Source organism: Triticum aestivum, chromosome 6A (assembly GCF_018294505.1).
Source record: "Triticum aestivum cultivar Chinese Spring chromosome 6A, IWGSC CS RefSeq v2.1, whole genome shotgun sequence".
In the NCBI taxonomy this organism is placed as follows: Eukaryota; Viridiplantae; Streptophyta; class Magnoliopsida; order Poales; family Poaceae; genus Triticum; species Triticum aestivum.
In genome coordinates, this window is record NC_057809.1 from 565,930,724 (window position 1) to 565,937,568 (window position 6,845).

A 6,845-nucleotide genomic window follows, 5' to 3' on the forward strand; every position below is an offset into this window, starting at 1 on the left:
TTGTATGATACCTTTCTTGTGTGAAATTTGTTCTCGAATCATTGATTGGTCCACAAAATTATGGTATTGATTAATTATTCACCGTCTGTTCAATAAAATTGCATAAACATGATTATCATATGGCATGTCTATGTTTTGAAGATTGTATTTGTATCATTTATTTAATTATTTACCTACATTGTTGCCCGTTGCAACAACCACCATTTTACTAGTCCATTGTTTTTTATAGAGAAAAGTACATTTTCATCCCTCAACTTTACTGATAGTCTATAAATTGTCCCTCAACTCCAATACAAGGAAAACCAAGCCCCTCGTCTATCGAAACAATCTAATTTTCATCCTTTGAGTTATTACGGTTGGTTTTTGCGCCGACATTTTTTTGACTGTTAACCGTCTACTTTTCATCCCTTGGGCTATTACAGATGGTTTTTGTGCCGACATGGTTTTGACCATTAATCGTCTACTTTTCATTTCTTGGTCTATTACAGATGTTTTTTGTGCCAACATGGTTTTGACGGGTAACCATCTACTTTCCCAAAATGTGAAAATCATGTCAACACCCCAAAATGATGAGCAATGGCCTACGAAACGGGACAAACTCAAACAAAACTGCAAGCCCGACGACCTCCCCATAAGCGCACCCCGCCCCAAAGCGAGGAGAAATAGCCTATGAAACGGGTCAAAGAGGATTCCCATGGTATAATTTTTGAAGCATATAGTTTTATTTTATTAGTTAAATTTATAGTCAGATGGAAGGAGTAACTATTTGTTTCTTTTTTCGGTGAAACTGCATGTGTGCTTCTTTAAATGAAAATAAATAAATAAATGACGGGTCAAAGTAGCAAATTCAATGAGCCATTATAACAAGTGTGAAGCACAAAAAATATTACAAGGTAAACACCCATTAAAGGGACGCGAAGTATCTTAGCTCGAGCTCAAATAAGCTCAAGTGAACAGTAAAATCCGAATTGTTATTTTTTTTCTCAAATACGCACAAACATGCATATCATTTATTATAGAAGAGAGGGAAAGACTCCCCAAAGTGTTCATCTGTACAGATATTTACAGTTAGGCTTTGCCTAACTCCACCCAACTCACGCATCTAACTACTCAGGAGCCACCCACGGTAAGCCCTCCGTCTCTTGGATCAGGCCAGCCTTCACCCACCAGCTTCCCTCCTCTTTGATCTGTCTAATGCAGGTCGCTACAGACGGCGTTGCTCTGTTGAAAACGACATTGCTGCGGTGTTTCCATATCATCCACATGCCAACTAGGCATTTAGCGCGTGTGGGTTTCCGGTGCTGTCGGTCTTGCTCCTGCCTGATGCACCACTCCTCCAACGATTCGTCTATCCTAGGGGCGAAGCCTTGTCTACCAGTACCCTCCACGAACCAATGCCACACCCGTCGTGCGAATGCACAGTTGATTAGTAGATGTTGTATGGTCTTCTCCTCTTGATCGCAAAGCGGGCATGCATCTTGGTGTGGGAGCCCTCATCGCGCGAGTCTATCCGATGCCCAACATCGATTCTTGAAGGCAAGCCAAGCGTACAATCGACACTTGAGGGGGGCTCGCGATTGCGAAGTGAAGGGCACCGTCGGCGAGGCCTCCAATCCCATGAACCTTGCGCCATAAGCAAAACGTGCCGAGAACTGTCCATGCTTCTCCCAACCCCAGCGCACCGTCTCCTCAGAGTCCTCCATGAGATGGAGTGTAGATATCTTGTGCCATAGTCTTAGGAATTCCTCGAGCTCACCAGCTGTGAGGTCCGGTCCGACGTCCCTGGCCCATGTATGGTTACTTCGCTGCCAGAATAGTCCGTGTCCTTCGCGTACGCCTCGAGACCCTCTCATATACTGCCGGAGCAAGCTCACATATTCTCTGCCCATCGATCCATCTTTCCTCCCAGAATAAAGCGGTCCTGCCATTTCCCACTATGACATGAGTTGCTGCGCGGAATAGGGCCATGGATTCCTTCGGCACCGGTATGTTGAACTCTGCCCACGACCTAAAGCTGTCTGATCTTTGCAGCCATGGCCATCTCGCCCGTAGTGCCTTGTTGAGCCAATGTAGGTTCAGAATGCCGAGGCCACCTGCCCACTTTGGCGTACACACCAAGTTCCATGCCACTGCACAGTGTCCACCATTCGCCTCTTGTTTCCCACACCACAAGAATCCTCGACAGATTTTGACAAGGGCCGTTAGCGTCTTTGGTGGCAAATCCAGTGCAAGCATCGAGTGGATCGGGATGGAGCATAGCATGGATGTAATTAGGATGAGCCAACCACTTTTGGGCATCATGGCCGCCTTCCAGTTTGGCAAGCATGTTGCAAGTTGGTCCACAATCCTTTGAAGCTATTCTGCCATCTGTTTCCTCAGAGTTAGTGGCAAGCCCAAGTAGGCTTGAGGGTTGGGGCGGGGTGGGTGCTCGGGCAGGCGGCGCCGGCGCCTCCCTCCCCCGGCTATCCGTCCATACGCCTTGGGAGCCCTCCGCCACCACCTCCTCTGAGTGGCACTACTCGGGAGGAGGTTATTGCCTTTGGTGGGATCCCCGACCTGGTATCTATGGGGCGACGGGTTAGTTCTCGTCTCCAGGACCACCCGGAGGTTGATGACATGCAGCAAAGGTGCGCTATGAGGCCGGCCAAGCTTTGTGACATTGAGGTCACCACCGGAATGTCCGTCAACTTGTCCAATTCTATTTTGCATTTTTCAAAGGATGAGATTATAAATAATGCAAACCAATTAGGAGTTTCGCTAGGGAGTACTAATAGTGAAATCTCCAACTCGGTTAATGATCTCCTTGATTTGGAAGCGGAACGCGCTTTAGAAACTATTCGAAACCTAGCAGCAGTAAGCAAAGTTTTAAATAGCGGGCTATAGCTGCGCTATAGTCCAGCTATAGCGTTTTTGGACCCTCCCCGCTACAGCTAGGTCAATTTAGGGCCGGCCAAGAAAGCCCGCTAATAGTGCCGCTATTGCCAATAGCGCTATGAAAATTTAGCGTTTAGCATTTTTTTCCTGCGATCCCGGCCCAAAATTTCAGCCCAAATTGGAAATCGCACGCGTGAAGCCCCCTCGTGTCCCTTTTACCCTAACCACCATCCGCACTCCTACCCTCCCGTATCCCTTTTCCTCCCCAAAATATCTGCTATGGAGGCTAGCGGCGGTGGCAACTAAGCAGGGACGGCGATGGCTCATTGACTCCCCCTCTCCCAGCGACGCCCCCTTTGCCGGCGAACCCCTCCTCGCGGGGACGCCTGCTTCTCCCAGCGGCGGCTTCTCTCCCGAGTGCGCACGACCTCGACACCTCCTTCTCTGACGGCCCTTTCCCAGTGACGCCCCCTCTTCAGCCATCTTCTCCAAGCAGCAACGTCCTAGCCTGCAATGAGTCAGCAGACCCCATCGACATGCAATTTCTATCCTCAAATCTGTCCTTTTTTCTACTCTTCTTCAAGCTTCATTGTAATGGGATCTCTGTTATATGCAAAATATTGGCTATATACTTATATGTGCGTGCTTGCTTGTTGTCCGAGAAATTTCTGAATCTCTAAACTTGGAGTGACAATGAAGACTAAGAAAACAAATACTCATAGCTTGTGAATGTATACGAATTCCATCCTAGGTTTATCTAGTTTTGGGAAATCATATATGCACTGAATCTCTGAATATATTAAATGTTGATTTACCTAGAGAGTTGTTTGTGCCCCCTGTGTAGAGTTTGTACTTTGTAGTAGATTAAACATTATTGTTTCAGTGCGGCTGATGCTATGTTTGATTTCTATTCTGCCTAACTTAATTTTGTTTTTTTTGTTTCATAGGTGCAGGTATCTCAAGCACAGCCTCCGTACCACAAACAGCAGCAGCTCGTGCTGTTGCATCAAATGGTGCTGCACGGAAGTACTGTACCATGCCAGATCCTAATAGAACATACGCTCTGCAATGCATTTTCTGTGACAAGATATTAACTAGCGGCGTAACAAGGGTAAAGTATCACCTTGCTGGCATTAAGAAGTGCATTGCTACACCATGCCAGAAGGTTCCTCAGGATGTGAAGGAGGAGATGAAGGTTTTGCTCCTAAAGAGTAATGATGCGAAGGATAAGAAAATCACAGAATTGGAAAAGATAAGAAGTTCAGTTAACTTAGATCACTCGGAGGGAGAAGAGGAGAGTGATGACGACAGTGACAATGATATTGTGTTGTCAACACAAAGCAGAAGCAGATCCCAAGGTGGCCCTATGGACAAGTTCTGCATGTCAAGTGTAGAAGAATGTGTCAAGAGGAATCAAGGGCAAACTCTTAGCATAAAGGTTCAATCAAAGTTGTCATCTCAGAAGACAGAAGAGAGGAAGAATAGAGCTTGTGGGTACATCTGTCAGTTTTTCTATGAAGCTGGCATTCCACACAACACTGTGACACTTCCTAGCTTTGCGAGTATGCTTGTGGCCATTGGACGTTTTGGCAAGGACCTTCAAGGACCTAGTGCCTATGAGATGAGTGGCCCATTCCTGCAGAAAATAAAGAAGAAGGTGCTTGACTCATTCAAGAACCATAAGAAAGCATGGGAGCAGACAGGTTGTACGGTAATGACCGATGCATATACAGATAAGAAAGTCAGAGGAGTAATGAACCTAGTTGTTCACAGCGCACATGGGGTCTTATTTACGGATTCGGTTGATTGCTCGGATGTCAAAAAATGGGAAATACATCTATGAGCTTGTAGACAGGTGTATTGAAGATATAGTGCCGGAAAAGGTTGTCCAAGTGGTGACTCGCAATGCTAGTGTTAATACAGCAGCTGCAAGTCTAATGAAAGCAAAGAGACCAAACATTTTTTGGTCTGGATGTGCAGCCCATTGTATTGATCTCATGTTGGAAGATATTGGGAAGCTGACTCTAGTTGAGAAAACAATTGTCCAAGCTAGGCAAGTTACCGTGTTCTTGTATGCTCATACGAGGGTTTTGGCTTTGATGAGGAAAACACTTGGAAGAGACTTGGTCCGTGCTGGTGTTACTAGATTTGCCACGGCTTATCTGAATCTAAAAAGTTTGCAAGATAACAAGAAGGAGTTGCTTAAACTATTCAGATCAGAGGAGCTAAATGACATGGGGTACTTAAAGAAGGACAAGGGTAAGAAGGCTCTAAAAGTTGTGCAAACTGATTCCTTTTGGAAAGGTGTTGACACTGCTGTCAATTTCTTTGAGCCAATGGCTAATGTGCTGAGAAGGATGGATAGTGATGTGCCAGTGATGGGAATCTTCCATGGTTGTATGCTAGATGCAAAAAAGGAAATCTCTTTGAGATTTGACAATGATGAGAGTCGTTTCAAAGCTGTTATAGATATCATTGACAAGAGGTGGGACAACAAACTCAAGACGCCACTACATTTGGCTGGGTACTTTCTCAATCCCTACTATTACTATCCAAACAAGAATGCAATTGAGAATGATGGATCATTCAGAGCAGCCATCATCCATTGCATTACAAGGATGATTCAAGATGAGACGTTGCAAGAGGAGATTATGGATGAACTCAACATGTATGAAGAAGAGGCTCAATCTTTTGGAACAGACATTGCCACACGACAGAGAAGAAACAAAATTTTTGATCCAGGTTAGTGCAATTTGTTTTAAACCAGTTTCAAACTTTCTTTGTTTCTCATTTTGTATATGTCTAAGTATATAACTAATAATCTGTGAATGACTTGATGCAATAAAATGGTGGTTGAATCATGGCACAAGCGCACCCCAAGCTGAAGAAATTGGTTAGAAAGATCCTCACATTGACATACAACTCCTCAGCTTGTGAGAGAAACTGGTCAACATTTGAACAAGTAAGAAAGGAAACTATAACTCTAGAACTGTACAAAATAGTTGATTTCTGTTCTCACATGTGACCATGTGTTCCTTGATTTCTTTTCACCTACACTCAATTTTCCTTCACTATGTAGGTTCATACAAAAAAACGTAACAGACTACTCAGTGATAGGTTGAGGGATCTTGTCTTTGTCAAATTCAACGCGAGGCTGCAGCATCAGAGAGAAAATAAGAACAGAGACCCCATAGAGAAGGTCACCAATTATATTCTGGAGGATGAAGACAATGAGTTCATTACTGGGATCGTTCCTGATGACAATGCCGGCGAACATTTAGGTAATGAAGCCCAAGCTCAACAAGAGACTTCAACATCACAAGCACAAGGAAGAAAAAGAAAGAGACCTGCAGTAGCCAACAAGAAGAGGAAGAAGAGCATTCACTCTCTTCTTAATAGCATTGAAGAAGATCCCATGCTTTGTTCTTCCTCTTTGGAATCAGAAGATGATCAAGCTCGAGATGAGTCTAACTATGCCTCTGCTGATTCAGATTGATGCACTGCAATTGTATGGCGGTTTGTCTGTAGTTTGCCATCTTACTTTTGTTATGTGCAAGTCCTGCTAGTTGTTAGACTGAAATATGTGTAAGGTATGAGATATCTACTGTGCGAGTGTGCCTTTTGTTGTTATGTGCTGGACTGAACCTACTCCTGTGATGTGCAAGTTTGCCTTTTGTTGCTATGTACTATATTGAACCTTCTCCAGTTATATGGTGTGCTATTATCTTCTTCTTTTCATTATTTAGTAAAATAGCTAAATGAGGGCATAGCCCGCTATAGCTCTGCTATAGCCTTTTTTAGCTGCTGGTCGAGCCGCCGCTAAATGGCGTAGCCCGCTATTTAAAACTTTGGCAGTAAGAACTATGAATGACGCTGAGATTGATGCGTTGGGGTGAGAGTGCTTGATAATTTGTGTGCGGACCTTGCGCCATCCACTACTGAATCCAAGGAGGAGGAGGCTAGCCTAGAGG